The 18965-nt window shown below is 43.0% G+C and overlaps 1 protein-coding gene across 1 annotated transcript in view; it reads right to left on the bottom strand.

The window, feature by feature from the left end:
* Positions 1-18965, bottom strand: part of elavl4 (ELAV like neuron-specific RNA binding protein 4) — a 76001-nt gene that overhangs the window by 45099 nt on the left and 11937 nt on the right. The window lies entirely within an intron of this gene.

The raw sequence follows: 18965 nt of genomic DNA, 5'->3' as shown, positions 1-18965 counted from the left end.
GAGGTGGGGGAGGAGAGAGAGATAGTCTGTACATGTTCTGTTGTCAATGTGTCTTGTAAACTTAGGCAGGAATGCATAATGGAGGTCTAAATGAGAGTGAACTGTCAGCTTGAAAGGTAAAAAGAAGATACAGAAGGGCAGAGAGGTCAGGGTAGAGAAGAGGACAAGGAATATGGTTTCTACTCTCTGACAGGTAATGGTGAATATTGAGATATTTTGGGGGGATTATAACAGAAATATCAAGTTGAGCCACCTTTGTTTTAGTCTGGTGAGGGCCAAAGGGTTACTGATGAATAATGGTTGTGTAAAATATGAAAAAATACTTTCTATTTTGTAAATCTAACTGGGAGAAATTGGTTAGAAACATTACGTATTTATGTTCATTTTCAAGCTTTGAGTGTGTTATGCAGCCCAGTCGCCAGAATAAAATGTTTGCATTTTACTTTTCTACAAACCACAGATACGTTCAAATTTGTGCATGTCATATCAGCATTTATCCAACATATCACATTCACATCTCAGCTGTTTGAAACTTTCAACATGTGTTGAACAAGACATAGGGACATTTCTCAGCTATTCTTGTGGCAACAAAACAGGATATTTTGATGAGACATCGTGACAATTTGGCGACAGAACCAAAACATGATCTTCTTCTAGGGCTGGGTATCGTTAAAAAAAAATACGGATACCTTGACTTCAATACGGGTTCCTGAACGAAACTTTTTATGATACCAATTTTATGAAATCTGTTTTAAACAAAATATTACATTACCTACACATGTGGCGAGCCCAGTGTTTTTCCTGCATGCCTCGAGACAGCCAATCACCAGCACTATTAGATCTTGGCACAACAAGCATACTGCATGCTTATTAGCTCACTGACCTTGATGAGATTAGCTCTTTTGGAATTGAATTTTGGTATCGAATGACAAGATACTCAATAGTATCAAGGCAATTCGGTCTGTGGCCAAAGTTCGATATCCAGCCCTATCTTTTCCTCACCTTAACCAAGTGGTTTTGTGCTTAAAGACCATGAGCACAGGTTAGGTGCAAACTTAACCTGTAAAGTTGCAACTTAAAGAAAATGTTTCAGCATATCCATGACATTTATTCTGGCGATTGGGCTGTCTTAGGTCAACCTCATGCAGGTGTGCCAGAGTCAGCGAGGTGTATTTATAACCATTTAAAAGGACCAAGAGTTGACAGTGCCAGGGATAGCTACACCCCTGGGGAGAACTACAGTCTGCAGCCACCAAATACATTAAAGTGGACTAACATTCATCTCATCAAGAGTTCAGAGGACAAGATAGCTACAAGGACAACATAAACTACCCTGAAAAAAGAAAATGTTAGGCAGAGGTGAAACATCAGAAGCATTTTTCACCCATTCTGCAAAGCCGTCATTTTACACACTATGTCGGTGCGGAGGGGAATGGTGTGTCGCAGCAAGCAGACAGTGCAGTGCTATCGTAGCATGTACAAATGTGGTGATAAAAATGTGAGAAGCAGCAAGCAAATGCATATGAGTCTCCATTTCAACATCGAATGTATAGTGGATAAGAGCATAATGTCGGCAAAAGGAATATTACATTTCTCATATGTGCGTTTAAGTCTCCGCATCCCATTTTCAAAACACTGCTCAGAGCTCAAGATTCATTGCTCAACCATTCGATAAAACAAACACAGTCTCAGGCGTAACACACACACACACACAAGGCACACACGCACAATTTCATCCTTCTTCATATTCTCACTGTCCTTGCGTTTATCACATGAACACACACACGTGCGTCCTCTGATAAAATCTCAAATAACGCTGGAATAAGGGTGCAATGCAATTACATCGGCTCACCATTGAGATGAAAAACCGCTCATGGATACATTTTCAATTATTCAGGGAATACATTTCAGTCGGTGCTCAGATGCTGGGAAAACTTATTATATAATCAATACACTCTATAACGCCATTAATATTTGATGCCACAAAAGTGCTTCCTGTCTCCTTGGGCTCCTGGCCAATGGTGTCTGGGTACTGCAGTCAAATAGGACGAGCCTTATCCGCCTGCAGCGAGGAAGGGGAGTAAACATTTGTTTTCCTCTAACAGTCAAAAAAACCAAAGGCACACGCAAGTTTCTTTGAGATTTACTGTATATGAATGAAGTCTTTCTCCCAGATAATCTCTCTTTCTCCACAGCACTATTTCACTTAGGCTATAAACTAAAATTAAGATGACTAAAGAGTTTCTTCCTTTACTGTCCTTTTCACCTTCGTCACTCTTCTGCTGCTTTTACACCATAAAACCGCCACTTTATATCGCGGGCCTGGCGCAGGCTTCCCTCCCCCCTTCTCTTCCAGAGCTTAGACAATCAATTTACCCTGACTTGGCCAGGATAGATGGAGGCTGTAGAGACTGCAGAGTAGACAGTATGCTGCAGGATCTCTCCACTGATAGACACACTCCCTGGCAGCTACAAAATGGAGCCAGCATGCAACCATCTGACTTGTTAGACTTCGCCTCACCATCTTGCTTCCGATATTATTTGTGATTTCCTTATGCCTTGTGCATCTTATTTTTTTTTTATTTCAGAAAATGATTTGGCTTGATAAAATGATCACTTTATTTTCATCTATTGTCAGATAAATGTGTCCCATTCAAGTTACCATAACCTGATACCGCCAAACTTGCACTGTAACTCTTACTCAGTCCCCCAAAGTGAAACTGGATTTGAATTAGTGATACTGATTTGGAGTTCCTATCAAACTGACTGAGACACAAAGAGATTAATACGACTTTACTATCTCAGCTCCTCGGTCAGTCAAGTTCCCTGTAATGCTCTCTGCGCTATTGATTTTTATTTTTCTCTCCTCTCCCTTTCTTCCTGGCCTTCTCTCTCTCTCGTCATCTCTCCACCTCCACCAGCATCTGCCAAGCTCTGAAACGTCCTGCAGGTCAGACGGATGCTGTGCCGGATCAATCAGGGAAAAGTAATCTGGGACGCCTCATCCAGCAAGCACACACGCGCGTCCGCGCAGACACATCAGGGATACTCACCGACACACACACCCCTCCTCTGTTGCACTCTGGCCTGCCTGCCTCCACTCTCATCGATCTGCATCTACTTTACCAAATGGATTCTTCTCTTCTTCTATCCTCCTCCACCCCTTTTCTCTCTGTGTGACTCAGAATAATAAATGTTCCAGACCACGCGCAAGACGTGTACGTAAGCAATTTTTCATTTAACTTTGGCTCGACTTTTCCCCCCCTTTCTTCTTTCTCTTTTGTGATGTTTCAGTCTTTCAGTGAGATCGATGCAGCTTTCCCACACACTCCCTCACAGCCCCTGGGTAATCGGCACATACTTGTGTAAGGTCAGAGTTCAGGAGATGACAGGATACGACCTATTGCTGAGGGGATTGTCAGACACGATCTGTATAATATTCTCAAGATTTATATTTCACACAATTACAGGATGAGTCTCGGCAAAGATTACTTTTTTATAAATGTTAAATATCTGTTCAGGTTCACTTGTTTCTAGAGGCTAAACAATCTGGCACAACAAAGGTTTTGCCAGCTTTTGCATTTAAATGTTCATAACTGAAGTGATATAACTTCTACATTTACTTGGCAATTATTATGACTTAGTATTATTTCTTTCTAAAAACCTCTCGAAAAGCTATTTCATGCAGCATTGTGGGCAGTCAAAAGACAGAACATCATTCAAGGACAATGACTGAGGACCTGCAGTGCTCCATACATATGTAGTTACTCTCTCTCTCTCTCACACACACACACACACACACACACACACACACACACACACACACACACACACACACACACACACACACACACACACACACACACACACACACACAGTCTCCTTTGCTGAGCCAAGCTGTAGGCGGAACCGGAGCCATTTGTCCACTGGCTGAATCCCAACTCTGCACCAACGCATGCAGAAAATTGGTGAGCATCTTGACTCTGGAGATGACACTTCAATTTGTGCAGCTCCAGTGACTGGTGCTCTGCAGTTCCTCCCTTGTGGGGGTGTGAGATCAGCTGGACACCTGCCTAGCTGTTTGGCTGAAGCCTGGAGCACGGGGACAGGGCCTTGGAATTGAAGGCCTGGCCTTGCCTGTCAGCCCAAGTCCCTGTCCCTCAGCTCTCGCCCTAGCCTGGCCTCTCAGGTCCTCATCACAGCTCCCCTAGTTTCACTCCTGTGCCAGGGACAGTCCCTCGCTTTATGCCCCCTGACCCCTATTTCTCTATCCAATCCTCAGCTGCAAGTCAGTACAGCGCCTCATCCCAACAGTAGTCTTCCCTTGAACAGCATCAAATCCCCATCAACAGCTTGCCAGACTTTGTTCCAGTTCTTGCTGCAGCAGCCAGCATCTCTGCTCCCAGCTCAGTCAAATCAGCAAGATGTCTCTGCTGTGCATCGCTGTCTGTCCTGCTGTAATCCCTGGGTGTGACGGATGGGAGTGATCGCTGTCGAGGCCCTCAGCTACAGTAGGACATTTTTCGTGGATTAAAGGGGCTAAATCATCGTCTCATCCTCTACATGGGATTCAATCCTTAATTAAATGTCATTAATGTGGTTAGAGGTTTTAGTGGAGATGATATCTATCTAACATGTAGAGCCTATTAAGTAAGTATTAACAGTAAGCACAAAAGACACATTGTGAATAAGAGAAAAGGGTTCAAAACAAAGCAGAAGAGTGTAAGGTAAGTCTACATCACGCCTGTCATTTAACATGACATAAAAGGTTGATCGTCCCCAGTAGGGCTGGTCTTTTTTCTGTATTTGTCTTCCTTTTTTAAGAACACAAAAATGACATTTGCCATGACTATGTTAAGATCTAACCTGGTTACCTTTACTCCCTATGATTGTTTTCTGAATAAACTTAAGTGACACTGAGTCTACAGTCCTGCGATGACAAAAACATGCACTACTCTGGATTGCATTTCAGGGAGTAGCCTGTGTCTCCGTGCATTTCCGAGTTGAGCTGAAGTTGCTTTTAGCCGGGCTGGGACAGAGGAGGATAGAGGACGCATAAAACAGACAGTGAGGCAGGTAGAGCAGGCAGGCTGATCCATCTGAGTCAGCACCATGTGTCATGAGTGAGGACACCACCTCCACAAGTAGCTGGCAGGTGAACGCGGCCACGCACCTGTGCAGGCAGCCAGCCATTTTAGTGAAGCTGTCTCCTATCTTTAGCAAAATACACTAAAATACACCAGTGTGTACATAAACAAACACATGCAAACATGCAGAAATGCACACATTAACTCGACTACCCAACTATACAGCGGTACTGTGGCCACCTGCACATATCAGGTCAGGAATAAGCAAGTCAGCAGTAACAACTGTTTATTTCTCGTTTGCTCAAGCCTCAAGTCATGCTTGTTGTATGTATAAAAAAGCCTGGAGGAACAAGATAACAGGCTAAAGCAACTCTCCCAAAAGGGGTCTCTAAGAATACTGTCCACGAGCAACAGAATAAGAAACTTGTAAACTCCTCTGACTGAACTAAATTTTCTGTATAATTCACAGCAGGAGTTCTAATTAAAACTGGTTTGAGGCTGGAAGTGGTAATATTGGCTTTATTGAACAGGTATTTAAAACGCTATAAACAGCCTGGAGGTATACGATAAGAGCAAAACCTACAGCACAGCACTTACACTGAGAGCAAGGCAGAGAGAAGAAGAAGCAGAGGCAGAGCTCTTCCTAATCTAATCACTGTTTCCCCCATCAGCTGCATCTCAGACACAGCCTGCTTCTGAGTGTGTGTGTGTTTGTGTGCGAGTGTGTTGTGTGTCTGCCTTGCAGCAAAGCCATAGAGCTAAATCACATAGACACCAACCAACCGTTGTACTCGAGAATTCATTCCACAGCCTTAGGTACTGTGTGAGGGTGTGGCTGAGTGTATGTCAGTGTGTTTTTGTGTGTGGGTGTGTATGCGCGTGCCTAGCTAATCTGGTTATTGATTTAGCTCTGAACCGGAGCTCATATAATCAAATAGCTGCAAGGGAAAAGGACAGCCGTCCGTCATCTGTCTTAATGAGTAAACAGTTTGACGGAGGTAATGAATAACTCAGAACTACATGTGGATGTAGAGGAGGTAACTACGGCCACTGATAGGCTGACAAGCTAAAACGTTTATATTTATCCTCTGGTGAATCTCTTCTGGCAGCCTTCTTCCTATTCTGAGTGACATCATGAAATATCAAATCTTTGGTCCTTGGTGTAGTTACACGCCTGGTTTCTTCTGAATATTTAGCTTAACTTTGCACTTGTAAACATTCCCTTTTTAAATATGCAGTCATTGCAAAAGCCAAACCAATTCAGTCGCTCTCTAAAAGTTGCTTTGCACAAGTCATTACACAATCAATTTGGACTTTGACTTGAGAATTTATAGTGAGCGCATCTTCTGTGAAAATTCTGTGACTTGATGTGAGAGTGGTGCGATTTAGAAATGGCTTCTACTGCAGCAGGAAGAGCGCAGAGTGAGACACAAAAGCCTAAATGTATACCAGCACAGCAAACAGACGAGGCCCGCGGCACACCAGCTAAACCATTAGGTGTGGCGTGCATTCAAACGAGCAGATTAATCCCCCCTACTGCTGTACAGTGCGGAGTAATTGAAAATGCCCACATGAGACTATCTTTGCTCCTATACGGCGCGCATTTGCCAGGGAGGCAACATATAGAAGGCGTCGGCTTATTGCCATAGAAAATTCTGTTACAGCGTTTTAGTCTGACAGCATGTGCTGGAGAGCCATGGAACCGTGAGATAGCATGCATTCATCTCTCTACTGTTCCCATTTTTTGACTTTTTCTCTCTCTGCCTCCCAATATCAACTTGACAGGTGCGGTTCGTGCCTGCTGCTGACATTTATCAGTCTTGATAAGCATCAGATATCACGTTCCCTCCATTTCCATCTCGTTATGCTGCATAGCAAGGATGGCATTCCAGTCGATTGGAAGGGAATGCGCAGGGTATCTATATTCCTGTTGGGACAAACAGCGTCATTATCAGAATTACCATCGCTGTGGACTGATAACTGCCAGTGGGTTTAGCTGGTTGGCCATCTCTGGTTTCACGTGTGCTACGCCAAAAAGGCAAACCAAACCGCTGACACAAGAGAGAATAGTCAGCTATTATCTACCTCCTTGCCTGCATTTTCTCAAATAAATTCATGAGGAGATAGCTTTTCCTTTTAGAGGCAGTCTGTCAGCCACCGCATTATTATCTTTATGCCCTGATCATTATGAGTCACTGACCAGAACTGACTTGCAGATGGACCTTCTATATCCCCTCTCCAGCCTGCCATGGGATTTTCCTGTGTCTTGGCAAATCGCATAGAGCAAGATCAGCCTTTTTTCTCCCTTTGTTGGTGTTGCTATTGATGAGATAAGGCAGACTCGAGGCTGTCGTGTGGGATGCTGTGTTTGTAGGCCCTAATGTGTCTATTACCAACCACAATGGTGCCATTTTGTAGCATGTTCAGTTGCATGTTCAATCTATAATTCATCCGGCTACAGAAAAATATAAATGTTTAATATGTCAGAGGCGGCGAGGCCTGTCGAAAGCGTGACCTTGAAATGTCCTTTAAACATCACACAGCAACAGAACTGGGGCCAGTTAAGCTGCCAAAGCCAAACAACACGCAACATGCACACACACACACACACACACACACACACACACACACACACACACACACACACACACACTCCCTCTCTCTCTCTCTCTCTCTCTCTCTCTCTCACACACACACACACAGAGTCTGTCTGCCTGCTGATGCTTTCCACTGCTTTCTGTTCCCTTTTTTCCTGGGATGCAAAATGCAGATGAGACGAGTCAGCCGCTTGTGCACAGTCTCAGGAGGAACTGCCACTCAAATCCAAACATCTGTATGAATACCAAAACACACAGGGTACAGTGGAGGATGAGAGAAAGAGAGGGAGGAAGGAAGGCAAAGAGAGAGAGACAGAGAGAGAGAGGCTCGAGAAAGAATGAGCAGTAAAGTAGCTAAGAAAGCCAGTGTTCCTCTCTCCTTCTGTATCTTTGACTGAACAAAGAGCTATATACACATGAATACCTCTTTCCTCCCACTGTATTTTCCATCGGGATATTTATTCTGAAAAGCAGCGATGCACAACAAGGGCTCGGTCCTGTGTTTGCTAGTGGGCTGAGGCGCTAACACTCCCCAGCTGATTATGTGTCTGTCTGTAGCAGTTTGAGCTGCTGCCAAAGGAATTAGGTCTAGTATTTGTGAATGCTGCTCCCCTCACAGCAGAATGCCTTGCCATGCCTCTCAGATTTCTAGCTTTTTAAAATGAGAGGGGGGGAAAAAAAAACATTTTAAATAAATGAAGGAAATCGCTGTGGAAGCCTATTAAATTTTCAACGTGACCGTTTTGTGAGTCTTCATGTGTGTTTAGGCTTCACACAAAAGGAATATTTAAAAACCAAAGCGTGCTAATTGGGACAGAGATTGTTACAGCAGCTTCTTATTCAAACAGGCTTTTGGCTCATTAACTGCTTCCATCCAGCTTTTGTTTAAAGAAAAGTGGAAAAGACATTTACAGACAATATAATATTTTGCTATATCTGTACAGACACTATACCACCAAAATACTGACAGACGTCATAATGTACAAAATGTGCCAAAGCAATGGCAAAACCTCTTAACAAAGGTTTCAAGACAAAAATTAAAAATGACTTTGTCTTTACTTTGTGATAGCTGCTATACTTTTAACCACCAGTCGACCAACTCTTATTCGATTGTAGATGGAGTTTATGATGTTAATATTCTGCATGAGAATGTAACTGCTTATCGATGGTGGACCTGACACCCTTAAAGTGCCCCACAGCAAGAAGATCCCTGGTTTTGGACCTGGCTGGGGAAGGGCCCCTCTGTGCATGTTCTCCCTGTGTCTGCCTGGGTTCTCTCCGGGTACTCCGGCTTCCTCCCACAATCCAAAGACATGCAAAAAGTTTGGTCAATTGGTTACTCTACATTGTCCGTAGGTGTGAATGTGAGCGTGAATTGGTTTTTGGTCCCTATATGTCAGCTCTGTGATGAACTGGCGACTTATCCAGGGTGTATCCCGCCGCTTTCCCAATGTCAGCTGGGATCGGCTCCAGCCCCCCCGTGACCCTGGAAAGGATGACAGACGAAGGGTGGATGGATGGATGTTCACTTAACAGGTAAAGCCTGACCAATATATATTGGTTGGCCGATATTATCAGTATCAGTGTATATGTTGTTGGATATTCGCTGATATGAAAACTTTCTTTTTAGAGATTATAATGCAAAAAAAAAGATGCTGGGGACAATTTATAGTTCTAAAATTCCCTTTGAAGTTTACTGTTTCAGTGCCCAGATGTCATTTTTGACAACAACTTTATTTTTAAACTATAAAATATCATGCCTCCATTACATATCTTAGTCACAGGTGTGATTCCTGCCCGCTGTTGGTGTATTGAAGTGTTTGCTTAGTATATTTGAGGGATCACTGCCAAAAATGTTTGTGTAGACATGCAAGCCCAAAATAAAGTTTTTTAAAAAAAAAATGCAAGTCCATTGTGATATATTGATATTATATTATATATTATATATATTGGAATTTTTCACTCTCTAATATCGGTATCTGCATCAGTCCCAAAAATTGAGTTTGGCTAACACTGTTAGTTACAGCTAGAGATGTTACCAGATGATACCATTTTTACCTTCCCGTTACCGATTCCAATACCTGGACTTTGGGTATAGGTTGATACCAAGTACCGATCCGATACCAGTGCGTGTTAAAAAAAAAAAAAGATTTTGTATGGCCTGGCTCAGGTTAAAAACTTGCAGAGAATGGTCGCCATACAACATTCTTTAAGTATCTTGACAGTCAGTCATGACCAAAAAAGAACAAATAAAGAGATCTAGGAATAAATTACAATTCCTTTAACAACTGTTGTGCAGCCACTTTTTAAATATAACAGTTTAAAACAGTACTGCAACAGCAACTTAAATAAATCCAGGCAGTGTTTCGCGTGCTGTGTCTTCAAAATCTTTTATCAGGTTGCTGGTGTTGAAATTGCCACCCCTCGAAATTACGGCCTTGCATACTGAACATGTCGCCTTTTTACTGGTGGGGTTATCCAGAGTAAAGCTGACATGCTGCTAGCTCCGTCTGACTCACGTGAAATCAATTTCTTCTTCGCCGCTCTAAAAACAGTAGTTGCCTTCCTCTGTTGGCTTTTAGAGCAGCGAAGAAGAACTGATTTCTGGTGTGTAATGTTAAGCAGAGCTAACAGAGCTGATTGGAAAGTAGCAGGGGCCCATTTCTAAATTACCTGGTATCAGATCGGTGCATAGACTCACGTACTCGCATTTCAGATACTGGTATCAGAATCGGAACAACTCTAGTTCTTAGTAACTAGTATTTTGATAATGAATTAATCGGTTTGAGTACATTTTTAGGGTAAAAAAACCCCCCAAAATTCTCTGACTTCAGCTTCTTAAATGTGATTATTTTCTAGCTCCTGGATGAAAGCAAACTGAATATCTTTGGGCTTTGAACAAAACAAGTGGTTTAACGTCATATTGGGCTTTGGGAAACACTGATCGACACCATTTTCTGATATTGTATAGTCCATACAACTAAACAATTAATTGAGAAAATATTCAACAGATTAATGCACAATGAAAATAATCGTCAGTTGCAAGCCCAAATGTAATCATATCTCTGGCTAACATCTCACGATAACCTCTATCTGAAGAACCCCACTCTAAGCCTTGTTACAATCGGGGATCAAAGTTAATACAGTAAATATGTAATTACAGCTAACTGACTGGTGTCTCAGCTCTGACGATCCTTTTATACACGCCTGACTGGGCCTGGCCATGTACAGCTAAGGAGTTGACAGGCATGGCATGACATGTGCACACACACACACACACACACTAGTCATTTACTGAATGTGTACACACATGCTTATTAATTAACAACCACATACATGAACTATACTGCGAAGATATTAACACAAACACATAATATGACCATTTGACATTAAACCACCAATCATGACTACACACAGATTGAAAGGACTTCTACTGGGCTGGTGGTTACCTCTTTTCCCTCTTCATGAAAGTCTACATAAGATATTCTAATAAATAATAATAAATTCTAATAAATGCTGGGAAACAATGCTTTAACGGTCACAAAGAGTAAGTCAAACCCACAACATGTACGTACTACCCACCAAAATGTACGTACATTTTCTGCTCAGTAATACAATTACAAACTATCTAATTAGCCACATGCCATTTTGAAACCTCTCTCTACAAGCAAACAAGCACTCTGGGCCCAGGAGAACAGCTTAAAGGAGGTGAAAACAGGATGCTCAGATATTGTTATTCTGTGATGAATATCTCAACAGAGCACTGGTCTGGGTGGGCTGCCTTAGACTGTTAGCTGTTGTTTTATCACAGGAGGTCTCAAATGGTCGCGGTATGATCTGGATTTTAGAGCAGTTTATTTTGCAGCAGCTAAATGTGATAAAAACAAGAAAGTTATCATTTTATTTTCAATTTTTATTTGTTGATATTAACAAATGTCTGTGTACTCAGTCTCAGGTTAAACCCAAATTCTTTTATCATGCAAACTGAGAATAGTTTTATATTTCTACCAGCACCATACAAAACAATTCAAGGTTTGTTCCTCTACATATAATGTATGATGTGAGATACCCACCTACAGTAAACCTGAAACAGCTGATGTTTGAGCATAGGGACGCAGGGAAGAAGACTAAGAGGTAATTGTCCCTACGTCTGAACCACTTCTCCTTCTCTCTCACTGTCTGTTTGCTTGGTATTTAATCAGGCTCTAGTTAACCATGTCACTCTGCATCTGGACACACGTCAGTCGCGTCGCTAATACGCACAAACACGCACTGCACCGATAACACAGACATACAAAACAACTGATGAAGTATTACAGTCCTGCTACTTTTACATCCATCATCCATCACTTTCATACTTGATGTCTACGAATCACCTTAATTGTTGCTCAGACCTACTATCAAGCCATGACTACGTATCTGAGCACCCATCCTAATCGTATGTTCCTCTGATCTTCACTTACATTAAAATCACTGAGCACACACTCGGTCGGTGCACTGTAGCTAATAAATTCTTCACACACCCCACCCTATTAGCATTGATGTGTAACCTTGGAGCTCATGGTGTTCTGCCTGAGGGTAATAGAGCCAGTGTGTGTTTGTGTGTGTGCGTGTGTGAGTGAGTGTGTGCGTGTGTGCGTCAAACGACGGCCTGTCTCTCGCCCAGGTCCCCCACTGGTTCCCATCAGGAGGCTTCATGGTGCACACTCATATCTAATACCTCCAATACTGATGAACATTCGACTTTTTCACTCCCTCTGTCACTCCTCCCTTTCATGTCTTCTACCCACTGTACATTATAATACTAACCCCATCTGTATATACTATATAAAAAACACACTCTTTCTCTGCGTTCACGCTCGTCCTCTCATATCCTCAGTTGTGTGTTCCTGCTATGCCCCTCCATCTATGCACATACACTAACTGGGCTTCTAGCCGTGAGTGTCCAGGGAGACAGCATACGAGCCAGCGTCACCAAACAGGGGAGACGCCTTCGTTTCAATTTGCATTTTGATTGCGTCCAATGGAAAGAAGCCAGCACGCAAACAATCAAACATTTACTCGCCGACAGATGAATAATGCTTCCACTGTTCTTCATGCAAATGCAAAAGTGAGTCAGTCCACTTTGTGGATGGTAAGAGAACCATTTTGAAAAACAGATGGACGCGTCGAGAATGCAAAATAATGGTATTGACTCTGTAGTCAGAATGGTGACGCAGTAGCGGCAATGAAATAAAACTCTGTCATACATGACAGGTGAAAGCGACAGAAAGAAAATATATGGCTGCTGGTTTTGTGAGTCAACCTCTCACTCTGTCGCTTAGATGTGATGGATGAATAGATAAATGTATGCAAAGTTAAAGTGAGTCTCAGGCAAGCGGGGTAAAGCAGATGACTTTGATAACTTATCATAATATATCTTATACATACACCCATTCACAGCCAAACAGATTAATTAAGAACACACAGGCGTATTCACTCACACTCGCATGAACAATGGGTATAAACTTAGAGAAGGCACAGCATGACAATGAATTGTAATCCGGGCATGCGTGTAACTCCAACACACCTACTCCATCTTTCTCCAGCGCTGGCACAACACATGGACAGCACAAACTCGCACTGTGTACACAAGCAGCATGACGGATAACATGTCTACTCATATAATTAACAACGGACTACTTTGCATACATGAATATAAAATCAACAAAGGTCCAGTTTCCCGACCATCTTACATTCAGCATCAACATTGTGCATTCCACCTCTGCTGCAGTACTATACGCAGGTAAATATTTCAGAGTGGTGCAAAGGCAGCAAAAGGGGGGGACACCTACAGCCCTGACTTCAACATAAAATGGGTGCTGTTCCCCCGATTTAACCCTTCCCTCCCTCCGTTCCTCTCCCCAGTCCTTCCTTACCTCTATTAGCATGATATCTGGCTCCGTCCCTCCATCTGCCTCCATGCGTTTTTCATCCTGCCCACAAACCTTCCCAGTCCAGCCCCCTGCTGTATCTGCTTTTGCTGTATGAAGGAACTTCACATTCTGCACGACAAATAGTTCAATAGTATCACTGCATTGCCTGTGCGTAAAGAGTCATACATACTGACTGCGGGTGGTAGTAAATCTACAACTACAACCTGCTCGAGCCTCTGTAGGCAGCATAAAATGAAACGATGGTTAACAATGTACAGTGGAGTATAGTGGCAGGCTGCCTGTAGCCTTCTTCCTTACCATCTTAAACCCATTCCACTCCATTTGGGAGACGCCGGCCGATGTCTCACGCTCTCTCTCTCCTCACACAACAGCTACAGCAGTGCCTTAGCAAAGGAAAATCCCCTACTCTCTCTTACTCTCTTCCTTTCTCAGTCTCCTCTGGCACTGTCTCTTTATTTTTCTCACTCTGCCTCTCTTCCTGTTTCTGCCTGAGTCTTAGCGACGAGCAGAGAGCAGCATACTAGAGGCGTACGGAGCAAGCATCGCCTTCTTCCACAGATGCTGAGAGGAGAATGGGGAGCCTGGATGAGAGAGTGCTGGGCTGCAGCAAGCCTCCGTCCCCTCCCACCACCCTCCCTCCCCTCCCCTCCCCTCCCATCCTCCCCACCGCCCAGTCTCCTGCTCAGCTGGAAGGTCAGAGCCCGCCCACTGCCCCCTCCCCACCTCACTCTCTGAGGCTGTGATTGGCTTCTTGGCTTGCCCGTCAGCCCTCAGCCTCACCTCCCCCTCCCTCGGTGTTAACACCTTCGCTCTCTGGCTGGCTCTGAGCCCTCATCGGCACACGCCAGCCTCAGCCTGGTTTGGCAGAGAAAAGGCTCTCTGAATCCCAGCAAAGCAATCAATCGCTGCTGAGGTCTGTGCTTGAGTGAGCCGGGCAGAGCAGCGCGGAGCAGAGCTCTAGGAGAGTGATTGCAGCCTCAGGCACTATGGTAATAGGATGCCTGCGCAGCAATGTGTATATAAATTAGCTATTACTGGGTGCATGTTAAAATCCCCTGTACATTTACATGACTGTGTATACAGACCATCTTATTCTCACTTACACACGGACACTCTTTAACACACACGCACACACATACACTGTACAGGACTGACTTTGTCTGAAAGATATTGCGATGTTTCAGGGACTGAAATTCAGATTATTATTTTGTATTATTATTTCCTCTCTAATACTACATCTTTTCAAAATAAAATACAAATATAAGCTAGTTTGCTTGCACACACCTGTCCACAGAAGTGCAGCCAACATAGTTAACTCTTTGTGAGTAATTCTAACTTAAAAAAAAAAAAAAAAAGGCAACGTGTTACGCAGATAGCGGCTGTCAATATGAATACTGTGAGCAAAACAAAATCTCCAGCCTGCGGCGCTACCTGTCTACCTGCTGCGGCACGCACTATATGGTTAAATTCAAATAAAGTCCGGCTGGTTGCAGAATGGAGGCACAACACAGGAAACTAGACAAACCCCGCGCCCTTTAATATCTACTCACCATGACCATTCTCGTGTCAGGCTTGCTGCGTGCTGCTGCTGCTGTTACGGACGGTGTGTGTGACGGTAGTGTCGGCGGGCCGGTGAAGTGATCGAGGAGAGTCGGGGATGGAGTAGCGGCAGCGTGCCGGAGAGGATGAATGAACCGCGGTGTAGTGAGTCTCACGGAGCCAAAAACTACACAGAGCGAGCCCGTGGGTGTCCCGTGTAAGAGAGAGAGAGAGCGGGGAAAACACTCTCCGTCACACCCCCCCCAAAAAAACAAAACTCGGCGAGCAAAGACAATCCACTCAAAGGAGAAGATTCATAGAAAACACCCTTCTACCTTTCCCCCCCAATAAAGCCTTTTATGGAATGTCCAGTCACCCCGCGCGTCGTCTCTCATTGGCTGGGGAGGTGCCGAGGGGCGGGGCCGCTGGAGGATGCGAGTGGAGGAGGCAGGCTGCTGTGGTCCACGACTCGAGGAGGGAAGCATCATGCTTGTAAGGTGACTTTATGTCCGTGACTGCTCATGATTGTCTCTCACCTGCCTGTTAACGATTCTGCGAAGCGTCGGCGCGCGCATAGCTTCATATACGCGCCTTCTTTTGTCATCGAGCTCGTGAAAGCAGGTTATCTGCATTGTTGCTGCAGTGTTTGAGTGCACACTTGGTGCTGTCAAGCCATGTGTGGACCTCTCTCACACAGCAGCAACAAAAAATGCTCATTATGAAGCAGCCTTTAGAGGATTTTGTTAACTGTACGCCCCTTAAGTAACAGGGGGAAAGAAGAGTAATAACAGACTATCACATTAATAAAATGCTACTATATTAAGTATGATATGCTAATCATCACCCCAATTTTACAATGATAATTAAAAAAAAGCAAATTCTGCCTTCCTAACAGCAAACCTGCCTCCGGTAGATTTTGTCCAGCTGGCCCCAGTCTCTGGCAGACAAGAAGAGGGAGCTCTTGCTTTCTTTAACACAGTTACCTGGCAGGAAGGAGTATTTGGCTGTACCTTCACAGCTATAAATGTACACACACACACACACATTCAGAATGCACGTACTGAAGCGTATGCTGGCCCACACCATACCCAGTCAGCACACATAAGCATATCAGCTATATGCACACACAAAATATACACATATGTACACGCTGTCTCACACATTCAAGCACCTCATGCTGAAGATATATGCAGGGAGCCTTTTTAATAAATGCTCTTACACTGCTAATAGCTCCGTGTTGCCAAGAGATCAAAACATCACCAGCCTCCCATCACATGACCGTACCATTTCCTTTTTGTTCAACGCAGCAGTAAAAGGCTGTCAGCAAGACAACCCTTATTCACATGCTGGTTTGTTTCAACTAGCTTTCAGCTGAGTGAGCTCTGGCAGAGCTAATGTGACTACTGTACCTCCATTAAGCTGAAAGGGATTTCTTTGCTCCAACCACTTCAGGACATATCACTTTATAGGATCAAACATTGTTTAAAGTGGCGAGTCTGGGTCTGCTAGGGGCAAAAACTCTCAGGGGGCCATTCTAACCAGCAACATTATGTTAGAAGTGTTGTGACACTCCTGAAAAATGCACAAAATCTAAAAAAAATAATTTCTTTCCAGTGTTCACATTATTAGACTTTTTGAATATAAATAACATTAACAACAAGACTAATTCAAACCTAAACTAACAACTAAACAACTTCACATTGTATTGTGTCACATTGTAAATAACCCATATTATAAGGCCAGTGATCATCAACACATAAAGCAGGGATTTTGAGGCAGCAGTGGTGCACAGTATTGTGCCTTTATGGGAGGTTCAAAGGGATTTATAGTTGTCATTGCAAAATGTACCAATATGAGTGGCCATTAGGGGCTTTTTTCACATTTTTTTTCTTTGAGGGGGCCCAAACATTTGAATGGTTTGCCTCTCCAGATGGTGTGCCTCTGGTTTAGATGGTACATTGGCAAGTGACTATAATGTCTGACTAAAAGGGTTTAGAGAATATTAGTAATAATGTTAAGGATGATAGATCTGATAGTTCTGGTTAACGTTACACTTTTGGATTGCATGTTTTAATTAAAATACAGTCATGGTTAGTTACATGATCTGTAGATGCACAAATCTGACAAGTAGCCTTGAGCTTAAAGAATTAGCTGATTGAGTAGTTGATCAACAGAAATTTAATCATATTATATTGATTATTGATTAATTGTTTAGGTCAACCATTACACAATGAAGCCAATCATAATCTGGTTCCAGCATCATGGATTGCTGGTCAGCCAAAACAATTTAACAATGTCACCTTGGGCTCTGAAAGAATTCCGATGTGGACAATTGTCTGACATTTTGAATACTAAATGATAAATCAAATAATAATACTCTTAAAAAAAGATAGATGAACGATTGTGAAATCAAATGCTACATGCAGCCCTACTGGCAAGTTAGACTTTGTGAAATATTCATGCTACATTTTGTCACCGCGGAACAGTTGAGCACAGCAGCTATCTGACATTCAGGTCTCCAGCTAGGGCTGGGCGATATGACCTTAAAATAATATCACAATATTTATTGGCTGCACCGTGATACACAATATATACATTGATATTTTGAAAGCACTTCATTAATGCAAGGATGGGGCGACAAAATCAAACATCACAATATTTTTGGCCAAATAGTCCAACAACATTGATGACTACTGGCGTTGTCACAAAATACTAACATAATGTGATTTCTGATAAATAATCATCAGTAATGTGGATATAATGACTACGTGGGAAAAAGCAATCATTAGAACGAGTAGAACAGCTTGGTACGTTCAGAAAATGACATCACTTACTCCACTGCAGCCTTTAAAACCAGGAAAAGACGACGCTAATGCCATATCAAGATATAACAATCTCCAAAATCACAGAGGATATATAGTCTCATATCACGATAACGATATATATCGTATATGTTACCCAGCTCTATTTCCAGCAAACCAGTCATTCACACTCTACCCTTCCATGTACTGTATATTTAAACAAATGTGAATTGTGAATTTCAGCCAGACACTCAAGTAGGTACACAACTGAGCTCCCAAATGAACAAAGAAAAAATACTTTTGTATTCAAAGTGATCGAAATGATGAGGCCAGCTCTGGCAGACAAAAAGGAAGCAGTGAACTAAAGCTCCCGTCTCTCCACTCCATCCCTGACCTCTCCACCTGTCTCGTTGGCTACAGCTAGCTAGCTAGCCTAGCGGAACCATGTGCCTGACATGCTAATGAGAATCCTCACCACACCTTCAATTAAGCCCGAGCAGTACATGTGCTCTCTCACACACACACACACATACAGCACATACACACACAGGGGAAGATGGGCTGAACACGCTGGCTATTGTTTCAGATAGAATAGAATATGCTGGCCCTCACAGTCTGGAGATTTGTACCGATCGTACTGTATATAACACAACAGAGGGAGAGTAATGGAGAATGAAACACAAAGAAAATTGATTAAAATGGAAGTGCATCGTCTATTTTCCTCCATGTGCCTCCGCATCTTAAAGAGCTCAAAGAGCAGAAAGAGGCAAAATTTGCAGCTGAATAGTCGAGGCCACAAACCCACAGATTCCTGTCCATCTTTTATCCTCCTGCTCTGACCTTTGGATTTAATAAAGGCTTTGAGAAACAACCATTCTCCACCTCACTGCCTCTAATATTTTCCTTTCAACCATGTTTCTATTGTTGCATTTTAATTCCCTACTGTAAAGAATGGAAAGTCAGATCCAATGACTGTGACTGGCTGTTTTTTTGTCTTTGTGTGCA

This window comes from Pagrus major, chromosome 11 (assembly GCF_040436345.1).
Source record: "Pagrus major chromosome 11, Pma_NU_1.0".
In the NCBI taxonomy this organism is placed as follows: domain Eukaryota; kingdom Metazoa; phylum Chordata; class Actinopteri; order Spariformes; family Sparidae; genus Pagrus; species Pagrus major.
The sequence above is the reverse complement of the archived record's forward strand: the minus strand, read 5'-3'. Positions and strand labels throughout refer to the sequence as shown.